The following is a 25,863-nucleotide window of genomic DNA, read 5'->3' as shown; positions in this document are numbered from 1 at the left end:
AATCCCTAAGGGGCATCACCGCGGCGATGGGGTAGGTAGGGCAAAGGAACAGAGCGCAGCTTGATCTTATTCCCCTTTTCACTGTCTAAAGACCTGCCAGGGCCATATACACAAAACTTGTTAGCTGTTAAGGGTAACAAATTCCTGTTATGGCTAACATTTAGCTGTTAAGCACTAACAGTGGATACAGAAGACTTGTTAGGGCCTTAAAAGTACTGTTAAGGTAAAAGTGCTGTGGAGGACTATTAGGGTTGATTCACACTATCGGTCCGGTCGCGCTCCACTCTCGGTCTGCTCTCGGTTCTGAGGCATTCACACGTACGGTCCGCTCTCGCTCCCGTCATCGCCCCTCCCTCGATACCAGTAGAAGTCTCACCATCAGTTACGAAGGAAGTGTGACTTTTCTGACGCCGAGTTGGCAATATTCGCTATTGCACTTGATGAAGAAGAAGAAGAAGGAAAACAAAATAGAAAAAGAAAGAGACTGTGGGTTCATCCTATGTTGCAAGATAGGAAGACTGAAGGAGAATTTCATACTCTGTATCCTCGTCTTATTGATGATGAGAGTAAATTCCACAGCTATTTCAGAATGAACAAAGGAACATTTGAGAAAATACTATCCAAAATTGAGGATGACTTGAAATGTACAAGAAGATGCTGCACTTCCTGGCACTGATGTGCTTGCACCATACGTTATAGTGGGAGATGAGGCTTTCCCGCTGAAGAGAAATTTGATGAGGCCCTACCCAGGTTCACAGACTGAACATAAGATAGAGAAGAGGATTTTTAATTATAGATTATCTAGAGCCAGGAGGATAGTTGAGTGCACATTTGGTATTCTATTGCAAACCTTCAGAATATATTTAAGGAAACTTAAAGCTATGCCTTCTAACGCTAATGCAATCATTACAACAACATGCATACTTCACAATCTGATACACCCAAATATTGTTGCATTACCAGATACTGTTGTCAAACACAGTACGTCCAATGAGAGGAAGAGGGGGAAATGCTACAAAGGAGGCTTTTGGCGCGAGAGAAACACTGAAAGATTATTTCAGCTCCCCAGCTGGTTCAATTCCATATGTATAATAACAACCTATTATCCACTGCGGAAATGCATCTCCTTAGCTCACTCAACAAATATTCCTACACAAGTTTGTTTGTCTACTTATATTTTATCATTTTGCCAAGGCATTGAACCAGCTGGGGAGCTGAAATAATCTTTCAGTGTTTCTCTCGCGCCAAAAGCCTCCTTTGTAGCATTTCTCCCTCTTCCTCTCATTGGACGTACTGTGTTTGACAACAGTATCTGGTAATGCAACAGCATTTGGGTGTATCAGATTGTGAAGTATGCATGTTGTTGTAATGATTGCATTAGCGTTAGAAGGCATAGCTTTAAGTTTCCTTAAATATATTCTGAAGGTTTGCAATAGAATACCAAATGTGCACTCAACTATCCTCCTGGCTCTAGATAATCTATAATTAAAAATCCTCTTCTCTATCTTATGTTCAGTCTGTGAACCTGGGTAGGGCCTCATCAAATTTCTCTTCAGCGGGAAAGCCTCATCTCCCACTATAACGTATGGTGCAAGCACATCAGTGCCAGGAAGTGCAGCATCTTCTTGTACATTTCAAGTCATCCTCAATTTTGGATAGTATTTTCTCAAATGTTCCTTTGTTCATTCTGAAATAGCTGTGGAATTTACTCTCATCATCAATAAGACGAGGATACAGAGTATGAAATTCTCCTTCAGTCTTCCTATCTTGCAACATAGGATGAACCCACAGTCTCTTTCTTTTTCTATTTTGTTTTCCTTCTTCTTCTTCTTCATCAAGTGCAATAGCGAATATTGCCAACTCGGCGTCAGAAAAGTCACACTTCCTTCGTAACTGATGGTGAGACTTCTACTGGTATCGAGGGAGGGGCGATGACGGGAGCGAGAGCGGACCGTACGTGTGAATGCCTCAGAACCGAGAGCAGACCGAGAGTGGAGCGCGACCGGACCGATAGTGTGAATCAACCCTTAAGCTCTTAGCAAATTCCTGTTAGTAGAGAAGATGACGGAGCAACAACAACAAATACAAAGACGACGGCGAATATATCGACAGCGACGGAACATATTTAACGAGTACAATGACGACGAACTCATCAAACGCTTCAGGATGAACCGTGCTTGTATAATAACAGTGGCTGATTTAGTGAGGGACAAACTTCAATCCCAAACAGAACGGAATCGACCATTGAGTCCTGAGACGAAGGTGGCAATTACCCTAAGATAGCCACAGGTAAAATGCAGCAGTGCAGCAGTGACGACTTTGGGATCTCGCAAGCAACAATCAGCCGTGTCATTACTCAGACAATTGATGCACTGTCAGAACCAGATATTGTAACTCAATTTGTAAAATTCCCATTGACTCGCCAAGAAGTGCAAATGAAATAAGCAGAGTTCATGGAAGACCATAGATTTCCCGGTGTTGTGGATACGATAGATGGCACAAACATTAGAATTGTGGCTCCCAGTGTCGATGAATATTTATATGTAAATAGAAAACGATACCACAGCATCAACGTGCAAGTCGTATTCGATGCCAAGTACAGGATACTTGATGTTTTGGCAAGGTGGCCTGGCTCAGTACATGACGCCAGGATATTGGACGAGTCTGGCTTGAAGGCACTTTTTGAGCAAAATTATGTCCCAGCTGGATGCTACCTTCTAGGAGACAGTGGCTATCCTTGCAAGGAGTGGTTGCTGACGCCATATCTAAACCCCCTGGCTGGCGTTCAGACAAACTATAACACGTAAGTTAAAATCATGTGTCTTATGCTAATATAGTACAGTTTATTTTAAAGGCGGTATTGTCCTTTCTAGTTAAGGTAATAGTCATTACTTAATGTGATAATAACCAAAATACCACCACAATATAGAATACCTCTTCAGTGCAGATTTCCTCTTCAACACTATGCAGCTTATAGATGCTACTGTATATATTGCAATACCTCACCTTTTGATGGTTAACAATTATTGCAGAGCACACAAGAGGACGCGTTGTGTAGTAGAGGGGGGGCTTGGGCAGCTCAAGCGAAGGTTCCACGTACTTCATGGTGAAGTACGATTGTCTCCAGAGAAGACATGCAAAATCGTCTATGCCTGTGCCCTGCTCCATAACATGTGCAAGCAGTTTAACATTCCACTGCCTATCAACGAGGAAAATGAACTGTTCGACGATGCAGCTGAAAGAGACGTAGATGCAGATGAAGAAGAGCCAGGTGAAGCAAATATACCTCCTAATCCTGGTAGACCAGCTGGCCGTAACGGACATCCATTTCGAGATTACATTGCCAATCTTCATTTCAGGTATGTATTACTTACCCTTATAAATTTTTCTGAGTGTACTCTACTGTATACTGTACAATACAGTATACTGTATACATTACAATATACATACATACATATACCAAGGCTTTCTCCCCCTTACAAGGGGGATAGCCAAAAAGAAAGGCATAAAATCATTCCCACCCATTCCATCCCTGAATACACTCCACACCCCTCCACCCTCCCTCTTATCTTAGCACCTCCTGAATGACGGGTCATCCCTGCACCTTATCCACTGCCCTGGGTCAGAAGCAGTGTCGCAAGACACAGTACATCCACATCAAGGCCGCTTCATTAAATCGGCGACCCCCCCCTCTCCGTCCCCCCATTTCATAAAATGAGAGGACGGGGAGAAATCCCTTCGGGCTGCGTCAAATTTTGCTCACACATACTACCTCACCCCCTATCCCCCCGCCCATTCCACCTCATGCAATCACAACATCATCCATGTACAACCATTCTCCATTCACCCCTGTCTTTTGTCCTCTTCCGTCCTTCCTCAGCAGACATTCCCTTGTCACGAATCTAGGCTCTATGTTTGAGTTTATACATCGAATCGGGACTTAGGATTCGAGCAGTTCCTTCAATCTAGAATATTAGATTCAAAACGTAGCCTCGTTTTGGATATTCTTTCTCTTCGCGGGGATAAAGAAAAACAATGGACAAAAGCAACGGGAGATAGATTTTCTAGCACAGTATAAAATTATAAATATATATATATCTCTTACCAATGTTGAGCAAGAACAGAGTGCGGTGCAGGAGCGGGGTGGGGTAAGGACCACTGCTCCCCTTCTTATATACACAGACCGCACGACACCAGCGTCATAGCACAGGTGCCAACATGTACTTAATTTATTTATCCTAATTCTATTTACCCAACTCCACACTTCCACCATTTCCTTTATTCTTGTGTGGAGAGGGCTCACAAAATAATTTCTATCTGATACCTTAATTCTACAATGTAATGTGACTTTATATGTTGGCTCTACATCGCCGCCTGGTTTTGGCGTGCGTGCCCCTTGACCTGACATCGGCGAGGTCACCGATTTCATACTCCTCCGCCGACACATTTCGCGCGCACTTCTTGTCCATAGAGTCCCTGCGCACAAAGGGGCTCATTGTTTCTCTTGGGTCCGGGCTCCTTCGCTACAACATATTGTCATGGTCGGGGTATCGTGAACGTGGCCATGACATATATCCCCCTTTCGCCGGAAAAAATGATCAGGCCTGTGAAATGGGGTCTGAGCATTTTATGTCGGGACGTGATAAGGCATCAGCTACCACATTAGATTTTCCTGGAATATATTTGACTGTTAAATTGTAACCTTGGAGAGCTATCGCCCATCTAGCCAGCCTATCATTTTTGGTTTTACCTTCTATGATATATTTCAATGGATTATGATCACTAAGGATAACTACTTCTCTATCTAAGAATACATGGAATTTCTTAAGGGCTAATACAAGGGCAAGAGCTTCCTTCTCAATGGTAGAATACCGTGTTTGGTAGTCCTTGAGAACCTGAGACATAAATGAGATGGGCCTCATGACGCCATCCTTCTCTTGCGCAAGCATGGCGCCTACAGCTACTTTGCTGGCGTCACAGAAGATTATAAAGGTCTTACCGTAGTCAGGGGCAATTAAGACAGGACCTCTAGAGAGAAGTTTCTTACACTCCTCTATGGCTGCATTTGCGCCTTCATCCCACCTGAAAGGATTACAAGAGAGCATGCGGGTTAAAGGAGCAGCCACATCCGCGAGGTTTGGACAATACCTGCGGTAAAATCCCAGCATGCCAAGGAATCTTCTGATGCCTCGTCGTGTCTTCGGAACCTGGAACTCCACTATATCCTTGATCTTGGCTTCCAATGGCGTGATGTTGTTTTGGCCCACTTGATGTCCGAGGTATGCAATAGAACTTCTCCCAAATGAGCTCTTCTTCATGTTCACGGTGAGGTGGGCCTGTGCTAATCTGTCAAACAACCCCTGCAGCCTGTACAGGTGATCAACCCACGTGTCGGAAAACACAATGATGTCGTCCGAATAGGCTCTGACACCTGGTAATCCCTCGACAAGCCAATTCACAAGGCGCTGGAAGGATGCGCCACTATTTTTCATTCCGAAGGGGGTGACAGTATACTGGAAATGCCCATGGGGTGTGACGAATGCAGATATCGTGCGGGCCCTACTTGTAAGGGGAATCTGGTGATACCCTTTCATCAAATCTAACTTCGAAAGGAATTGGGCTGTAGCAACTTCCTCAATGAGGTCATCAATTCTAGGGAGGGGATAAGGATCGGCCTGGGTGACCGCATTTACTTGCCTGTAATCTATGCACAGCCTCCACTCACCTCCGGGTTTTGGTACCAATATGGCCGGTGAGGCCCAGGGGCTAGTACTAGGCTCCACCAAACCTTGGGTCATGAGCTGTTGAACTTCTTCCTCCATGATTTTCTTCTTCTGGGGCGACAATCTGTATGGCGCTTGTCTCACCGGTTTGGCACCATCTTCTAGTATGACGTCGTGATGAATTGCTTGGGTAACGCTGGGGCATGGGGAAAATACCTGGATGTGCTCGCGGAGTATCGCTCTAACTTCTTCCCGCATCTCTCCCTCCAATGACGACAAGGATTTCTCCAATGCCTCATTGTTATCTGATCTGTCCAAATTATAAGAAAATGTTAGATCTTCAATATCTGAGTCAAGACTTCCCTCAGTTTGTCCTGTCTCAATTGCACCAATTGCCTCTTTTTCTATTTCCCCTTTAAATTCCTTTAGGAGGTTAATATGTGCTTGCTGTATCCCAGATCTTCTCATTGGATTTCTCAGTACATAGTTGTGACCCCCTTTTCTTTCGAGCACCTCAAATGGTCCCTCATATTTTGGATGCAATGAGTTTCTCTGAGGGGACAGTACAAGCACATATTCTCCTACCTTTAACTCCCTCCTAACTGATTTCTTATCATATTGGTTCTTATAACTTCCCTGCGCTACTTCAAGGTTTTTCTTTGCTATCTGTCTGATTCTCCTTAGCTTTTCGAAGTTGTTACCTACTAATTTAGTGTATTGGATACCTCCTTCTGGAGTTTTTGACAATAGCTGGTCATACAGGGAAGCAAGGGGCTCTCTTGGTGCCCTGCCAAACATTAAGTAAAATGGAGAAAAACCTAAACCCTCATGGACAGTTATTCTGGAGGCATAGAGTAACAAGTCTATGCCTTCATCCCAATCTTTTTGGAATTCTAAAACAAAGGCTCTAATCATACGTTTTAAGGTTCCGTGGAACCTTTCGAGACTCCCCTGGCTCTGGGGGTGATATGCTGAAGCGATTATGTGTTTTATGTTGAAGCCTTCTAGGGCTCCCTTGAATATCCCACTTAAAAAATTGGTGCCCCTGTCACTCTGTACCTCCCGAGGCATGCCCATCTTACTGAAATAAGACATCAGGGCCTTGGTGATTGTCCTGGCCTTAATGTTGGAGAGAGGTATCGCTTCAGCATACCGAGTAGCTTGACACATTATGGTTATTAAGAATTGTTTCCCTGACTTAGTTTTTGGGAGAGGGCCCACACAATCTACAACAACCCTAGAGAAAGGTTCCTCAATTATAGGAACTTGATGCATGGGTACTCTCTTAGGTGTATCGTTTGGTTTTCCAGTCACTTGACACACGATGCATTCCCTGACCACCCTTTTAATGTCCTCTGACATTCGGGGCCAGAAAAAATGGGCTGCTATAGCCTGCTTTGTCTTAGTTGTCCCGAGGTGGGCACAAGTAGCCTCATGTGCCATTTTCACAACACGTTCCCTCATCACCTGCGGGATGACTATCTGTAGAATAACGTCGCCCCCTACCTTATCTGGTGTCTTGTACCTTCTTAAGAGGACTCCCTTTTCTATGATGAATTTCTTGTCGTCGTATTTTTCTTTTTCTTGCTCTTCCTCTTCTGCCGCTCGGCGCACCGCTTCCAATTCAGGGTCCTCTTTCTGGAGTATGATGAGTCGCTCTGCATCCACAGCGATCCCCTTGACGACTTCCTCTGCAAGGACGTCTTCTTCTTCATTCTTGTCCGCTATCGTCTCTTCCTTCGCCTCATCTTTGGTCTCGTCCCCAGAGTCTCCACCAAGCAGGAGGGCTAGGTCACTTTTACTTTGTTCCTCCTCTTCTTGTGCTCTCCTGGCCTGGCTTCTAGTGATGAATGCCACAGGATCGGCCATGTCAGCTGAGTCAGTAAGAGTATGTGTCTGTCTGGGTATGGGGTCACTGACTGTCTTTAGTTTAATGGGAACCGCTTCGCCTACATCATTTCCTAAGAGGACATCTACTCCTTTTATCGGTATCTTTGCTAAGCCTACCTCGACCTTTGCTACCTGTCCATCCATTTCCAAAACCATGTTGATTAAAGGAGCTGATTCTATTACTCCCCCTGCCAATATCATGGAGAATTTACCTGTGCTTCTCTGTTTTAAACCCGGTATCAGATCTGGTCTCACGATGGTACGACACGCTCCCGTATCCCTCAGTGCTTTTACCGCGATTTTTTTTTCATTCCCCTCGATTCCCATCTTGGCATCCTTCACATACATTGACCACCTTGGGTTGATCCCCACTTCGTCTGTCTTGTCTTCCTGTACTTGTGTTTTCCCTTTGTCTTTCCTTCCTGAGTAAGTTTTCATCCCATGACTGAGATTTTCACTAGAGTCCCTCATATATGCGTCCTCATCTCTCTCAACGCACATTATCCCTTGCTTGGGCTGGCTATTTTCCATATCCTGTCTGTATGCCCGATCACTGAGTCGGTGTAACAATCTTGAGTCCTATGCCCGTATCTCCCGCACCTGAGACATCTCTGAGGTTTTCTCCAGCTATCCCCTACTTGTGGTCTTGTATACCTCTGGCCCGGACCCGGAACTGCGAACGCACCTCTGTTCTTGTTCCCTTGATTTTGTACTGTGCTTGTTTTTTGACTTTGTGTCTCACCCATCCTCAGGGCGAAGTTTTCGGCACGACTGGCCGCCTCCATTAGGGTTTCACATTTTTGTTGGGTCACATATAATTTGGCTTCATTGCTAAGCAAGTTTAAAAATTGCTCCCTAACCATTACTTCCATAATTTCCTTTGCACTTATCGCATTTTCTGCCCTCATCCATTTTGAAAATTCACTCCTCAACTTCCTAGCCATATTTATGAATCCACGACTGACATCCCTTTCTTCCTCTCTGAACTTTTTTCTAAAGTACTCTGGGGTGACTTCGTAAACTTTTAGTATTTCATATTTAATTTGATCATACTCATAAATGCCTTCACAGTCAAACATAGTATACACATCTAAGGCTTTTGGGGGTAGGCTAGATCTTATCATTACCGGCCAGACATCCCTTGTCCATCCTATTTGTTTGGCCAAACCTTCGAATGATGAGAAGAATAGATCTGGGTCTTCTTCATTAAATTTGGGAATAATGTGATTTGCCTTGATGATGCTGTCTATTATGTTTCCTGTGTTTCTCACTCCCGCCTGTTGGTAAGTGGGATGTTCTATATGACACCTGTTTGCTTCTCCCCCTGATTCTGTTCGCCTTCTAGGGTATTGCTCACTGCCCACTTCAACTCTAGGGTCCCTACTTATTCTGAACCTGTCCATGTCGTCTATCCTGTCGTAGTATTGGCCTCTTTCCTGTGGGAACTGATCGTATCCACCCCTATCTGATTCCATACTATATCTTCCCATTTTTGGCGTCTCTCTACCTTCCTCTCTACAATAGTGTCTTCCTATTTCTTGTGGTGTGTCTGGCCTTTGTCTACAGGTGTATTCATTTTCCCTATTGGTTGGTCTACTTCCTAATCTGATTTCACTCATTCTATCTTCTATGTCATAATTTCTGATTTGGGGAATTTCCCCATAATAACGAATTTCTGTTTCTTGTCTCCTACGTACGTTGCCTTCTATCTCTCCCTCACTGAAACTGCTCCTTGCGTTATAATAATATCTAACGCTTTCATCTTCCCCCGGGTCGAAGTCTCTTTCGCTCCTACTTTGTTCGAATTCTATATCACTAGTGTGAGATCTCCCTCTCCTACTTTCTACGTCACTTTCCCCTTCTCTAACCTGTGGGAATCCTTCAAAGCCGGGGCTACTCCTAGAACTTACTGGTGTGTTTGGGTAGGACATTGTGATAAAAGAAGTTTTGTTTTGACGACAATACCCCCAGGCGACGCGTAACTGAATGTAAACAATGAAGCCAGATTAAATGCGTTTTTAGGATCGATCACGAGCGCAAGTTGCTCGGCGGTCTGATTGATGATTATTAATTTGTTTTCTTTTTGTAACTGCGTGCTTTTATGAACCAGTTTCTCTCATCCAGCGAATTGAAAGTATCCCGGACAGGAGGCCCCCATTTATATGTCACGAATCTAGGCTCTATGTTTGAGTTTATACATCGAATCGGGACTTAGGATTCGAGCAGTTCCTTCAATCTAGAATATTAGATTCAAAACGTAGCCTCGGTTTGGATATTCTTTCTCTTCGCGGGGATAAAGAAAAACAATGGACAAAAGCAACGGGAGATAGATTTTCTAGCACAGTATAAAATTATAAATATATATATATATCTCTTACCAATGTTGAGCAAGAACAGAGTGCGGTGCAGGAGCGGGGTGGGGTAAGGACCACTGCTCCCCTTCTTATATACACAGGCCGCACGACACCAGCGTCATAGCACAGGTGCCAACATGTACTTAATTTATTTATCCTAATTCTATTTACCCAACTCCACACTTCCACCATTTCCTTTATTCTTGTGTGGAGAGGGCTCACAAAATAATTTCTATCTGATACCTTAATTCTACAATGTAATGTGACTTTATATGTTGGCTCTACATCGCCGCCTGGTTTTGGCGTGCGTGCCCCTTGACCTGACATCGGCGAGGTCACCGATTTCATACTCCTCCGCCGACACATTTCGCGCGCACTTCTTGTCCATAGAGTCCCTGCGCACAAAGGGGCTCATTGTTTCTCTTGGGTCCGGGCTCCTTCGCTACAACATATTGTCATGGTCGGGGTATCGTGAACGTGGCCATGACACTCTCTTCCCCAAAGCCCCCTTCACCCCATCCATCCACCTCATCCTAGGACGTCCCCTCATGTTCATCTGCCTTCCACACCTCTTTTACTCGTCTTTCTTCACTCATTCTTTCCATGTGTCCAAACCATCCTAATATTCTTTCATCAACCCTATCTCCCAGCTCCTTTTCCACCCCTGTTCTCCTCCTCACCTCCTCATTTCTCACTCTATCTAGCCTAGTAACCCCCATCATACTTCTCAGACACTTCATCTCAAAGACATTCAAACTCCTTCTCTCTTCTTCTCTTATGTTCCATGTTTCTGCCACATACAGTGCTGTTGGCTCAATTACTCCTTCATACAGTCTCCTCTTATCATCCATTCCCAAGTGTCTATTCCTCATTACACTTTTTCATCCACCAAGGCATTTACTCGCTTCTCTCAATCTACATTCTACCTCCACTTTCACTCCACCTTTCTCTGCCACGTTTGCACCCAAGTATCTAAAACTATCCACTTCCTCCAGTCGCTCTCCCTTAATGCTCACTTCCAGTCTACTGCCACTTTCACCCCTTGTACATCTCATCACCTTACTTTTACCCACATTTATCTTTAGCTTTCTTCTATCACATACTCTCCCAAACTCTGCCACCAACTTCCTCAGTCCCTCCTCCGATCCTGCTACAAGCGCAGTGTCGTCCGCAAACAACAGCTGGCTCACCTCCCACTTTTCTCCATTTTCTTTAACCATCTCCAATCCCTGACCCACTACCCTTGCATTTACCTCTCGCACCACCCCATCCATCTAATATATGTTCACTAAATTAATAAATGTTTAAGTACAGTACACTACGTAGTGTACTTAATTACCCTTGCTCAGAGATGCAGTACTGTGCATAAATATTTGTGATTTGTGCCAGTCTTATTTTCTAAACTATACTAAATTTTTGTACATTATTTTATATTGCAGTAGACCAGTGGCTGAGTGAGGTATCATGAAGGTGTGATTGCTGTTGCAGTGCTCTCTCTCTACTACCAAGTTTTCATTCCACTTATATTGAAAAGTGAAAGATGAAATGAATTGAAACAAACACAGTTTATAAAATATAATTTGTATTTTCATTCCACTTGTAGTCAAAAGTGAAAGATAAAATTAATTGAAACAAATACAGTTTATAAAATAATATGATTTGTATTTTTTCCTTTAAGATTGTCCATCCCATAATGAAATAATATATTTTTATTTCCTCAACATAAATTTATACTGTACAAATAATGAAACCAATACAATTCACTTATTAATTTTTCATATTTTTTGCTGTCAAAGACTGGTAATATTCAATTTCAGCTCTTATTAACTTTTGTTCAATATTTCCCAATATTTGTTCAATATTTCCCTTCAGTGCTAACAATTTTATTTTCCTTTTTTCAATTTTTAACTTTTCCTTTTCAAGTTTTAATTTCCGTTTTTCAGCTTTGTATTGTTCATACTCAGCACTGACACTTGAACACTTTTTTAGTTTTGGTGTTGATGTACTTTGTTGGGCCGTAGAGGTTTCAGGTTCAATTATATTGCATTCTACAAAGGACCCATCCTCCAAGAGTTCAAAGTGCCAAAGGGCATTGTGGCAAGATTGTTGTGGTTGGGGCTGGACTAGGACACTTTGCCAATGAAGCTGAGGGAGTTCACTCTCATCCTCTACCTGTTGCTGGGGTGGTTCTTCTCCCAACTCTTCAGTGTCTTCCTTCTGTTCCTGGGTCTGCAGCTTCCTAAAACCATCGCATAAATTTACCACAATTAAAAACGTGCAACTAATTTAATCTCACAAGGAGAAGTGTGCATATCAACTACAGTACAGTATGTAAAAATTCCTTGCTGAAGGATGAACTATCTGATAAAATTATATCAATGCAAATGTTAAGCCAAAATTGTGGTACACTATACAATAGAAAGTCCATTACAGTACACAGGACAAAAGAAAAAAAAATACAAGAATCTTACCTCAACGTATTAAAGCAGAGATCATTCTGAACGACACCTATCACAGTAGCATTCTTCTCCCCTAATAGTTCTTCAACTTTCATGTCTATTGCGTCTAGTGGAAGAGCTTTGGGGCCACCAGCACCTTCAAGAATATTAAATCATATCTTAGCACAGTACTGTAAAGCTGTAAATATACAATATCACTACACATTACGGTACAATATTTGTATGTATGACTAAGTTTGCAATAAATTTCACTGCTACAGTACTTGCAACACATCTTTGTTAGATAATATGCATGTTATTAATACTGTGAGAAAGAACACTCAAATGCTAAATTTCTACCTTAATGAAAGTAATTGTGACAAATTGATTGAGGTGAATAAGCAATAGGAATAACGTGAAAGCTATTTCACTTATGTTAACTTCTTAAAACTGAAGAATATACAGTAGTAAGTTAACCTTACCTGATTGGTTATATTCAGCCTTTATTGCCGAAATTTTCTTCCTCGATTTTGAGAGGACAGAAAACCATTTGGTTTCGACTTCTTCTATTGTCCGCTTAGTCAGTGGATTTGTTCCATTAAAGGTATCAGTTATGCTTTGCCATGCCTCCGTCTTGTCCTTGTGGCTTAAACTTGGCTTGAATCGCCCTTTTATGATTATCTTTTTCTCCATAATCACGTTGACCAAGAGGGGTGTTTCCTCTTATGACCAGTTTGGCTTCCTTTTCTTTTTCTGTGATTCTTCTGCCATGTCTATAGCCTCTGAAATAATTGTTGAGTCTTCTGTCGGAAGATTTGTCTGTGGCGCGGCTGCCTGTACAATGCGCCTTCGTCCAAAAATATCTGTCGTTGGTTAATAAGTACTCCTAAAAAACCATACATACGATATCTATGTGCTATCATGATATTCTATTAATAAATTCTGAACAACTGCATTAATAACGCTATTTTATGTGTGCAATTTTTAATAATACGTCCATTTACATGTTCATAAGCTGCTAACTTCAGCGCTGTTTAGCGGTACTTGACAAACAACTGTTTGCTAGCTAACAGTTGTTAGTTAAGCATTGGTGTATAACTTTTAGTGGTTTTCTGTTAGCTAGCAGAGATTGTTAAGGCTAACAAAAAAGTTTTGTGTATACGGCCCCTGAAAATTTCGCCCCTTGATACCATGACATCTGGATTTCCCATTCACGTCGTCTTAAACTAGGCAAAAACACCGTCGATTTCCATCTTCACATTCGCCCAAAATACCGTCGATTTCCATCTTCACACAAGGCACAAATGCCGTCGATTTCCTCCTTCACACAGGGCAAAAATACCGTCGATTTCCATCTACACAAGTAGGCAAAAATACCGTCGATTTTCATCTTTACACTAGGCAAAACTGCCGTCGATTTCCATCTTCACACTAAGCAAAAATACCGTCGATTTTCTCCTTCACACAGGACAAAAATACCGTGGATTCTCATCTTCACACTAAGCAAAAATGCCGTCGATTTCCTCCTTCACACTAGGCAAAACTGCCGTCGATTTCCATCTTCACACTAAGCAAAAATGCCGTCGATTTTCTCCTTCAAATAGGACAAAAATGCCGTCGATTTTCATCTTCACACCAAGCAAAAATACTTAGTTTGACCGTGTGAATGTATTTTTAAACACGTTGGACAAACAGTTTATCAAACCTGGTTTGGCCGTGTGAATGTGTTTTCAAACACGTTTGACAAACCGTTTTTCAAACACGGTTTGACCGTGTGAATGCATTTTCAAACACATTTGACAAGCCGCTTGCCAAACCTAGTTTGCCCATGTGAATGAATTTTCAAACACGTTTGACAAACCATTTGTCAAACCTGGTTTGATCTTGTGAACGGTCTTGCAAACACGTTTGGCAAACCTTTTTCAAACCTAGTTTGCTCGTGTGAATGTATTTTCAAAAACGTTTGACAAACCGTTTGTCAAACCTGGTTTGACTGTTAGATTGGTTTTTCATACACGTTTGACAAACCGTTTTTCAAACCTGGTTTGCCCGTGTGAATGTGTTTTCAGACACGTTTGACAAACCGTTTTTCAAACCTGGTTTGACCGTGTGAATGCATTTTCAAACACGTTTGACAAGCCGCTTGCCAAACCTAGTTTGCCCGTGTGAATGAATTTTCAAACCCGTTTGACAAACTATTTGTCAGACCCGGTTTGACAGTGTGAACGTTTTTTAAACATGTTTGACAAACCGTTTTTCAAACCTGGTTTGCCCGTGTGAAAAAGAAGGCGGTTTGACCGTGTGAATGCATTTTCAAACACGTTTGACAAGCCGCTTGCCAAACCTAGTTTGCCCGTGTGAATGAATTTTCAAACCCGTTTGACAAACTATTTGTCAGACCCGGTTTGACAGTGTGAACGTTTTTTAAACATGTTTGACAAACCGTTTTTCAAACCTGGTTTGCCCGTGTGAAAAAGAAGGCGGCGACCCGTCTTCGGTAGCCAGACATTGGGGGCGGCGACCCGTCTTCGGCAGCCACACGGAGAGGGCGGTGACCCGTCTTCGGCAGCCAGACAGAGGGGGCGACGACCCATCTTCGGCAGCCAGAAGAGGGGGGCGGCGACCCGTCTTCGGCAGCCAGAACGAGGAGCAGCCCGTCATCGGCAGCCAGACAGATGGGGCGACGACCCGCCTTCGGCAGCCAGACGGAGAGGGCGGTAAACCGTTTTCGGCAGTCAGAAGGAGGGGGCGGCGACCCATCTTCGGCAGGAAGACAGAGGGGGCGATGACCCGTCCTCGGCAGCCAGACATAGGGGGCGGCGACCCGTCTTCGGCAACTAGAAAGTGGGGGCATCGACCCGTCTTCGGCACCCAGACAGAGGGGGCGACGACCCGTCTCCGGCAGCCAGAGAGAGGAGGGGGCAACCCGTTTTCGGCAGCCAGAAGGAGGGGGCGGCGAACCGTCTTTGGCCGCCAGAAAAAGGGGGCGGCGACCCATCTTCGGCAGCCAGACATAGGGGGTGGCAACCCGTCTTCGGTAGTCAGACAGAGGGGTCGGCGACCCGTCTTCGGCAGCCAGACATAGGGGGCAGTGACCCGTCTTCGGCAGCCAGACATAAGGTGAGGCGACCTGTTTTCAGCAGCCAGACAGAGGGGGCGGCGACCCGTCATGGGCAGCCAGTCACAGAGAGCGGCGACCCGTCTTCGGGAGCCAGACAACGGGGGCGGCGACCCGTCTTCGGCAGCTAGACAGCGGGGGCGGCGAACCGTCTTCGGCAGCCAGAGAGAGGGGACGGCGACCTGTCTTCGGCAGCCAGAGAGAGGGGGTGGCGACCCGTCTTCAGCAGCCAGACAGAGGGGGCAGCAACCCGTCTTCAGCAGCCAGACAGAGGGAGCGGCGACCCGTCCTCGACAACCAGACAGAGAGGGCGGCGACCCATCTTCGGCAGCCAGAAGGAGGGGGCGGCGACCCGTCTTCGGCAGCCAGACATAGGGGTCGGCGACCCGTTTTCAGCAGCCAGGAGGGCAGGAGGGGGTGGCGACCTGTCTTAGGCAGCCAGACAGAGGGGGCGGCGACCCGTCTTCGGCAGCCAGAGATAGGGGGCGGCAACCCGTCTTCGGCAGCCAGAAAGAGGATGCGGCAACCCGTTTTCGGCAGCCAGAAATAGGGGGCGGCGACCCGTCTTCGGCAGCCAGAAATAGGGGGCGGCGACCCGTCTTTGGCAGCCAGACAGAGGGAGCGGCGACCCGTCTTCGGCAGCCAGAGAGAGGGGGCGGCGACCCGTCTTCAGCAGCCAGACAGAGGGAGCGGCGACCTGTCTTCGACAACCAGACAGAGGGGGCGGCGACCCATCTTCGGCAGCCAGAAGGAGGGGGCGGCGACCTGTCTTTGGCAGCCAGACATAGGGGTCGGCGACCCGTTTTCAGTAGCCAGGAGGGGGCGGCGACCTGTCTTCGGCAGCCAGACAGTGGGGGCGGCGACCTGTCTTTGGTAGCCAGACAGAGGGGGCGGCAACCCGTCTTCGGCAGCCAGAGAGAGGAGGCGGCAACCTGTTTTCGGCAACTAGACAAAGGTGGCGGCAACCCGTCTTCGGCAGCCAGGAGGGGGTGGCAACCCGTCTTCGGCAGCCAGAAGGAGGGATCGGTGACCCGTCTTCGGCAGCCAGACAGAGGGGGCGGCAACCCGTCTTCGACAGCTAGACATAGGGGGCGGTGACCCGTCTTCGGCAGCCAGAAGGAGGAGGGGACGACCCGTCTTCGGTAGGTAGAAAGAGGGGGTGGCGACCCGTCTTCGGCAGCCAGAAAGAGGGGTGGCGACCCGTCTTAGGCAGCCAGACAGAGAGGGCGCCGACCCGTCTTCGGCAGCCAGACAGAGGGGGTGGCGATCCGTCTTTGAGAACCAGACTGAGGGGGGGGGGCGACCCGTCTTCGGCAGCCAGACAGAGGGAATGGTGGTCCGTCTTCGAGAACCAGAGGGGTGGCGACCCGTCTTCGTCAGCCAAACAGAGGGGGCGGCGAACCGTATTCGGCAACCAGACAGAGGGGGCGGCGACCCGTCTTCGGCAGCCAGAAAGAGGAGTCGGCGACCCGTCTTCAGTAGCCAGACAGCGGGGGCGGTTACCTATCATCGGCAGTCAGACAGAGGGGGCGGCGACCCGTCTTCCGGGCGTCTGACCGGTAAGTGGAGATTGGGATGAGTTGGGCGTCTGACTGGAAGTCTACTACTCACAGTGTTGGTCGTTCCGCAGATCCTGTGGAATCCCAAGGGCCAAATGGTCCCCGTGAACTCGAGGAAGTGACTCGTGCAAAGGCCCCCCTTGTCCGCAGCAGAGTCTCAAAGTCCACCACTCGGAGATGTTGAAAAGAAGGGAGGAGGATGCAAGAGACCATAGGGCCTACACTTGGGAGTTTAATTTCCATTACCACCTGTCTGGTGGCTAGGCAGGAGTTTGGGAACTTACATAAGAACATAAGAAGAGCATAATAACATAAGAACATGGAGAAGGAGGCTGCAGGAGACCATAGTGCCTACACTTGGGAGTTCCATGCCGTTGTCTAGGCAGGAGTTTGGGAACTTACATAAGAACATAATAACACAAGAAAAGCATAATAACATGACGAAGGAGGCTGCAGGAGACCATATGGCCTACACTTAGTAGTTCCATCATCACCTGTCATCTCCATCCATCCATCCCATTGTTGCCCCTTCCTTTCCTTCTTGATTAAATTAAAATTGGTCCAATGTCAACCCAGTGCAATGCAGTCTGCTGCAAGTCCTGCACTCCTGCCTTAATAGGATGATGACCTTGTTGGCCGCCTATTGTCCCTCCCTCCCTCTCTCCCATGCTCTCCTCCTCCTTCCCCCCCTCCTCCTCCTCCCTCCTCCTCCCCTTCTACCTCTCTCCCTCCTTCCCTCCCTCTCCCCTCCCATCCTCCCTCACTCCCTCCCTCCCTCTCTTCCTGCTAGGCCCTACCTTGTGCCTTACCTGGTAAGTGTTGGGTCCGAGTTTGATCCTGAGCGTGCAGGACGTGGTCAGGACTCGAACCCAGCTCAGACGTACCAAAGTGAACAGTGACTAACCACTGCGCCATCAAGAGAGATATAGATTAAGCACAATTTCTTATATTTGTATGCTCGAGTTACATACATATACACGAATCTTATGCTCAACCCATCCCCGCTATGATGGTGCAATGGTAGTACGTGCGCGTGGGCAAGTGTTATACACACACACACTGAATGGTCCCCAGTGCAGATATTAACCCATATTCAACCACATTAATTTTTCATGTCTTCGTTGAGCACATTGTCAGTCTCGATTGTGATGATATGGAATTGAAAGTGAAAAGTTAATGTAGGTGGAAATAGATTAATATCTGCACTGGGGACCATTTAGTGTGTGTGTATAACACTTGCCCACGCGCACATACTACCATTGCACCATCATAGCGGGGATGGGTTGAGCATAAGATTTGTGTATATGTATGTAACTCGAGCATGCAAATATAAGAAATTGTGCTTAATTTATATCTCTCTTGATGGCGCAGTGGTTAGTAACTTTTCGCTTTGGTATGTCTGAGCTGGGTTCGAGTCCTTGGCTTCACTGCGTATCAATTTCCGCATATGTCTCCGTTGAGCGCATTGTCAGTCTCGCTCGTGATGACATGGAATTAAAAGTGAAAAATTAATGTGGTTGAAAATAGATTAATATCTGCACTGGGGACCATTCAGTGTGCATGTATATCTACATCTTCATGTATATTACTCTACCTGCATGAATGAAATTCCCAACATAGTCTGGATACCGCTTCCTATAATTGATCGCCATCCCATGACTCAACCTTGACAACGGCTTCGTCCATCCCTTGTAGGTCGTCACCCATCCTAATTGAATCACTCAAATCGGGCATTCCTAATTATCGATATTTCCGGTGTTATGGGATTATTCAAACTCTCCCAGTTTCTCCTTTAGAAATGCTGACTCCGTTGGTATGTGAACGGCACATACCAAATAGGTAGAAATGGCAAGGGGAGGGGAGTATACTTTACCACCTACGTCTGATCATGTCGATTGCCCTCATTCCTGACATGTTCCCTAGAACCCATAAACATAGATGATGGAATCAAGGGTGCCAGTATTACCCTATGAACTTGAAGATCTTATCTCGTGTGAGCTATATCACATCTGAAAGCATCTTGCGAGAAAGCTGCATCGCACAAGTCAGACAAGAAAGTCTCGTCACCTGTGTTGATGACCATATGCTGTTAGATACTGCTCCTTCAAGCTGTTGGAAAGGCCTTTTTTTTTTTTTTTTTTTTTTTTTTTTTTTGTTCCGGAGTGGGTCATCAAGTGATATCTCAAATCCTTATTATATCAGAATGCTTCGTCCCACAGGTCACACCGCCGTAAAAGGCTCAATCATGTGTGGATCACCGTGTGACATTTGAGGAAAAAAAAAAAAACAAAAAAAAACGGGGAAAATGTTTATGGCGCAGGTTGTTAAACTGCAATAGGGTCTCTCCTGCATGGGTAATCGTGTGACGTGACGTTTGAAAAGACCCGTACGCAGATAAAAAAAAAAAAAAAAGCTTTATTGCACAGGTCACACTGGAATGACTTCTTTTCAGGGTGGGTAGTCACGTGACATTTAAGATCGCTCTTTCGTGTCACACTGGAAAGAGCGACTCTCTAGTGTGGATCATCGGGGTTCGGAAAAAGCCCCACCGAAAAAAAAAAACAGTAAAAAGCCCCACCGGAGAAAGCCCCAGTTAAGAAATTCTTTGGCGGAAAAAAGCCCCACCTTGAGAATACCCAGGCGGAAAAAAAGCCCCAAATTCTAGAAAAGCCCCAATTTAGGAAAACGGGTCGCACTACTTCGCGACAACTAGCAAGAACCAGCGACAACTAACAAGAACAAGCGTCAACTGCATTAATTAAACCGACAACTAGTATTTTTGGGCATAAAATGTATCTTGCAATGATTTATGATGTATTCGAACCCAATTTGATACGATATACACGACCTAAATTTAATCTATTTGCCGAAGAATTTAGCGTCAACTAATCTCAGTGTACGCTGGCGGCCATATTGCTCTGCCAGGACAGGAGTTGGTGTAAATTACCAACTCGCAATGGTTAGGTGGTTTACATCCTGATGAGGCTCACTTCCTTCTAGAAAAGCCTTTTTAACACGTCCTCCGAAACTAATCCTTGAAACAAAGTAAAACATGCAGGACAAGATAGAATAGAATGGTAACCGGTCAAAACGTCCACATGACAAAACGTCCATATCGTCCACAGTCAAAACGTCCACACCTGCGAGTCAGAATGTCCACACATACGAGTTGGAACGTCCACAAATGTAGGTCAAAACGTCCACACCTTGCGTTCTACAAGTTACTGTCTTTCAATTTAGTCAATACCCTAAAAAGATATTTTATTCATTAGGTCCACGATTTATGTAATCTTTTCAGTAAGCAATATTTAATTAATTTTTTGAGATTATTGTATATTAAAAGTAGCATAGATTTGTTTTGTTTTTTTAGCTTGTATTAGCTTATGATGAATTGATGATGCAAAAATCATTGTGTATTACGAAAAGTGATGTGAATTCAGTAATTAGTGTCATCTCAACTGACGATTGTTAAGCGTGGAAAGGTGATATGAACGGGATCAGGTGAATTCGGCCAAGCGAAAATAACCTTTTAAGCTTGAAGGCTTGGTGCATTGTACAATTTCAATTTAGATACTTTGTTTCATAAATTTCACTTCGTTTTCACACAGTATGTACAAAAATATTGTTACTTGCAATGATATACAAGATATATTTTTTTAATTCTTTTAATAATATATTTTCTTTCAATGATAAGTAAATGATAATAGCAACATTTGGAGGACTGGTCGAAACGTCCTACCCTGCAGAGTTCTGGCCGAAACATCCTACATTCGATGGGCTTCCCTCCTGCATACTCACTAAAGATGTTGAGCTTCTAGGCTGGGTTAAAAGAAAAGAAAAGAAAAAAGAAAAGAAAAAAAAACACTATCTTGGCGTTAAATATATCTTGACATTAAAGATCATGGTAACACAGAGCGTTACCATGACATTTAACATCAAGATACACTAACGCCACAATTAGTTTTTTGAGCAACCCAACCCTAGTATCCTTGCTATATGTTATCAATGTTAGGCAACTTTTTGTGCAACAATTACACTACACATGAAAGTTGTATAATTTCAATTTAAATAATTTGTTTCATAAATTTCATTTTCACACAGTATGTGGAAAAATATTGTTACTTGAAATGATATATAAGTAATTTTTAACATTCTTTTAATAACATATTCTTTCAATGATACATAAACAATGATAGCAACATTTGGAGGACTGCTATTATTATTTATCTATTATTGAAAGAAAATATATTATCAAAAGAATAATACATCACCGGCGATTTCTGCCCAGAAAAACCCTGGGCCGAAATCACCTTGGGCCGAAGTCATGTGAACTCGGTGTCATCTCGCTCTCAGTGGTACTGCAAAAATTGATGAGAATTCAGTAATAACTATGAACTCAACTGTTGAATTGAAGGAAAAGTGAAGATAAATTGGCAATCAGTGTCAAAAAAAAAAAAAAAAAAAAATTATGATGATTAAAATTCCTCTTATGTTCTCTCTTGTAATTTTGCTGCGCAATAGCTTTCACCCATTCAATTGTACATACATCTTGTCTTGCATGTTTTACTTTATTTCAAGGATTAGTTTCGGAGGACGTGTTAAAAAGGCTTTTCTAGAAGGAAGTGAGCCTCATCAGGATGTAAACCACCTAACCATTGCGAGTTGTCATTTACACCAACCCCTGTGCTGGCAGAGCAATATGGCCGCCAGCGTACACTGAGATTAATTGACGCTAAATTCATCGGCAAATAAATTAAATTTAGGTCGTGTATATCGTATCAAATACATCATAAATCAATGCAAGATACATTTATGCCCAAATATATTAGTTGTCGGTTTATTAAATGCAGTTGACGCTAGTTCTTGTTAGTTGTCGCTGGTTCTTGCTAGTTGTCGCTAAGTAGTGCACTGAGATTAGTTGACGCTAAATTCATTGGCAAATGATTTAAATTTAGGTTGTGTATATTGTATCAAATTGGGTTCGAATACATCATAAATCATTGCAAGATACATTTTATGCCCAAAAATATTAGTTGTCGGTTTAATTAATGGAGCTGACGCTAGTTCTTGCTAGTTGTCGCTAAGTAGTGCGACCGTAGGAAAACAAGGTAACAATTTAGGAATAAAACTGCGTGTTTATTGCTTAAAAGATAAGTTTACTTGGCACTATATGAAAATAATACAATATACTAAATATAAAACAATCGGAAATTACTTCAATTCAACACAAATAATACATGACAATAGAAAATCAGTAGTATAATTCAGGCTAGCTATGTAGTATAAAGTATAAAAGTATCAAGTATAAAATAATACAAAGTCAGCACCAGTTTACATGATATATGAACATACTACAATATACTAAATATTATGAATAACAGATCTTTATCATGGAAAAATACAAAGTCACCACTAAGCTATGAAATAGTACATTTGAAAGTTAGCGCTACTTTAAGTAAATCTAATTAAAAACGAATGCAGTGGGCACAACCTTTAAGAAACGCTTCAATGTCTTTCTGGCCTGCTTCGAAGTCTTTGCAGAGAGTGGGAAGCCTTTTCTGAAGGTCTTTTGTATGTTTCCCCTGCCCTGGTCTTTTCGTACAGCCTCGATCGCGATCCACACGGTAGGATGGTCGGTCGTGGCCGATCATCTGTGTGAAGGCTTGATTCCACGCCCGCCACACAATTCTTGTTCGCACGATGCCCGCCAGACAAGGTTACTTCGTGTACGTTCCAAAGTTCGGGTGGAAAAAGGGGTGGCCTTCGGCGCATACGAAGCGGCGGTCGGTAGCACATCACCTGGGCGTTCGGCAGGCATCTGGATACGACGATATCCTCCACACACGTGGGTCGCATCGAAATAATCTACCAGACAACTGAGTTGCTCCGGAATAACAGTTCTTAAAAATTCCATCCCCTCCGAAACTCTGTCACATGGCAGAAAAGCAAAGGCATTTTTAACATGGAACAAAATAATCTACTTTCTTCGTCTGTCTTGTACAGTGTCACAAGGCCTAATTCCTGTATCTTCCTCCAGGTGTTCTGCGTTAAGTGGAAAAAAAAAACAACCGTGGCACTGAACGTGATCCCCGAATACAGTCCGGATAGCATTCACAGTCGCGAGTTCGAAATCAGTTGTGATACTCGTAGGATCAAGGTTGAATCCTAGTGTGGCACACTGTTCAACAATGGCTTGGAACACTTCTTCATATCTGCTCTGAGTTTTGCCAGAAAGAGAGGCCTGGACACATGTTATCTTCAACTCGCCTAAAGGGCAACGAATTAAATAGAGTTGATGAACGAGTTTCGGAGCAGTCCGGAATGTGCCATCCATAGTGGAACGAGCAAGACAACGCAATCCCTCTTCAGTTGCAAAGACAATAACCCGTCTACTGCTGTCAGCACCACTATCATAGAACATGAACTCCTGACCATCATAGTCCATGAATCGTCCAGTTTTAACTCTTGCAGACAAGCGGGATCTTTCGGAAGAGCGTGGCGCTTATGGTTGCGAACCATGCATTTCACAGACTCTGAGTTTCCAATCTCAGCACGCGCTGCCACAGGAAGATTAACAACAGTATCGGCAATATGCTGACTTTGCTTTCCTCTGGTGGCAGAAGCGAGCTCATTCATTTGAACTCTGGCCTTCGTGGCATTTACTTTAGCAGTATTAGAATTATGACTATGTTTTGTACCTTTGATTTCAATAGATATATCCAAGTCCGTGTACAGTGTTGCACTGCATTTCATAGCTTTTCTCCTTGAACACTCCCATCGTATAGACGTTTTGTTCACACTCTTCTTCGTGTACATATAACCATCGTAACAAAGTTTCTGTCCACCTTTGTTGTTTTTTATCATTTCCATGTTGAAATATATATATATCCACACAGATGAGTACACACTATTGATACAAATGATACTGTGATGAATGTGGGACTTGTATACCCACACCATTAGGGAAGTCTACTTCACACCTTTAATGCAATTAAACACCTCAACCTCACGGAATGTGAAACCAACTCACCGGGCCCTTTGAACTAGGTTTTATTTAAAACAAGTATTACTGTTATTAATAATAAGTATTATTATCTATAAATTGGGGGCTTTTTTCCGGTGGGGCTTCTTTCCGCCCAGGGATCTTCCTATGTGGGTCTTTTTTCCTCTGTGTTTTTTTTTCGGGATTCGTGGATCATCATGTGACATTTGAGGTGACCCTTTTGTGAAAAAAGTGGAATCACATAGGTCACACCGAAATAGCTTCTCTCATGTGTGAGTCATCATGTGACGTTTGAGATGACCCTTTTGCGAGAAAGCAGAATCACACAAGTCACACTGGAAAGGCCTCTCTCCTGTGTAGGCCCTCATGTGACTTTTGAGATGACCCTTTTGTGAGAAAGCAGAATCACACAAGTTACACTGGAATGGCTTTTCTCCTGTGTGGGTCCTCATGTGACATTTCAGATTACCCTTGTGTGAGAAAGCAGAATCGCAAATGTCACACTGGAATGGCTTCCCTCCTGTGTGGGGCATCATGTGATGTTTAAGCTCATTTTTTTTTGTAAGAAAGCAGAATCATACAAGTCACACTGGATAGGTTTCTACTCTGTGTGGGTCATCATGTGATGTTTAAGATGGCCCTTTTGCGAGAAAGCAGAATCACACAAGTTACACTGGAATGGCTTCTCTCATGTATGGGTCATCATGTGACGTTTCGGACCACCCTTGTGTGAGAAAGCAGAATCACAAAAGTTACACTAGAATGGCTTCTCTCCTGTGTGGGTCATGATGTGAAGTTTGAGATTACCCTTACGTGAGAAAGTTGAATCACACAAGTTACACTGGAATGGCTTCTCTCCTGTGTGGGTCATCATGTGACGTTTGAGATGACCCTTTTGTGAGAAAGCAGAATCACACATGTCACACTGGAAAGGCTTCTCTCCTGTGTGGGTCATCATGTGATCTTTGAGATTACCCTTTTGTGAGAAAGCAGAATCACAAAAGTCACACTGGAAAGGCTTCTCTCCTGTGTGGGTCCTCATGTGACGTTTCAGATGACTCTTGTGTGAATGGCTTCTCTCCTGTGTGGGTCATCATATGACGTTTCAGATCACCCTTTTGTGAGAAAGCAGAATCACATAAGTCACACAGGAAAGGCTTCTCTCCTGTGTGGGCCATCATGTGATATTTGAGATTACCCTTTTGTGAGAAAGCAGAATCACACATGTCACACTGGAAAGGCTTCTCTCCTGTGTGGGTCCTCATGTGACGTTTCAGATCACCCTTGTGTGAGGAAGCAGAATCACACAAGTCACACTGGAAAGGCTTCTCTCCTGTGTGGGTCATCATGTGATATTTGAGATGACCCTTTCGTGAGAAAGCAGAATCACACAAGTCACACTGGAAAGGCTTCTCTCCTGTGTGGGTCCTCACGTGATGTTTCAGAGCACCCTTGTGTGAGAAAACAGAATCACACAAGTCACAATGGAAAGGCTTCTCTCCTGTGTGGGTCATCATGTGAAGTTTGAGATTACCCTTTTGTGAGAAAGCAGAATCACACAAGTCACACTGGAAAGGCTTCTCTCCTGTGTGGGTCATCATGTGATGTTTGAGATGACCCTTTTGCGAGAAAGCAGAATCACACAAGTCACACTGGAAAGGCTTCTCTCCTGTGTGGGTCATCATGTGATGTTTGAGACTACCCTTATGTGAGAAAGCAGAATCACATAAGTCACACTGGAAAGGCTTCTCTCCTGTGTGGGTCATCATGTGATAATT

General features: G+C 44.2%; 1 pseudogene; it reads right to left on the bottom strand.

The window, feature by feature from the left end:
- Positions 1-11,822: 11,822 nt before the first annotated feature.
- LOC143018004 (uncharacterized) lies at positions 11,823-12,558 on the bottom strand (annotated as a pseudogene).
- Positions 12,559-25,863: the final 13,305 nt, after the last annotated feature.

The sequence above is a fragment of the Oratosquilla oratoria genome, chromosome 33 (assembly GCF_046742065.1).
Source record: "Oratosquilla oratoria isolate Oo_2021 chromosome 33, ASM4674206v1, whole genome shotgun sequence".
In the NCBI taxonomy this organism is placed as follows: Eukaryota; Metazoa; Arthropoda; class Malacostraca; order Stomatopoda; family Squillidae; genus Oratosquilla; species Oratosquilla oratoria.
The sequence above is the reverse complement of the archived record's forward strand: the minus strand, read 5'-3'. Positions and strand labels throughout refer to the sequence as shown.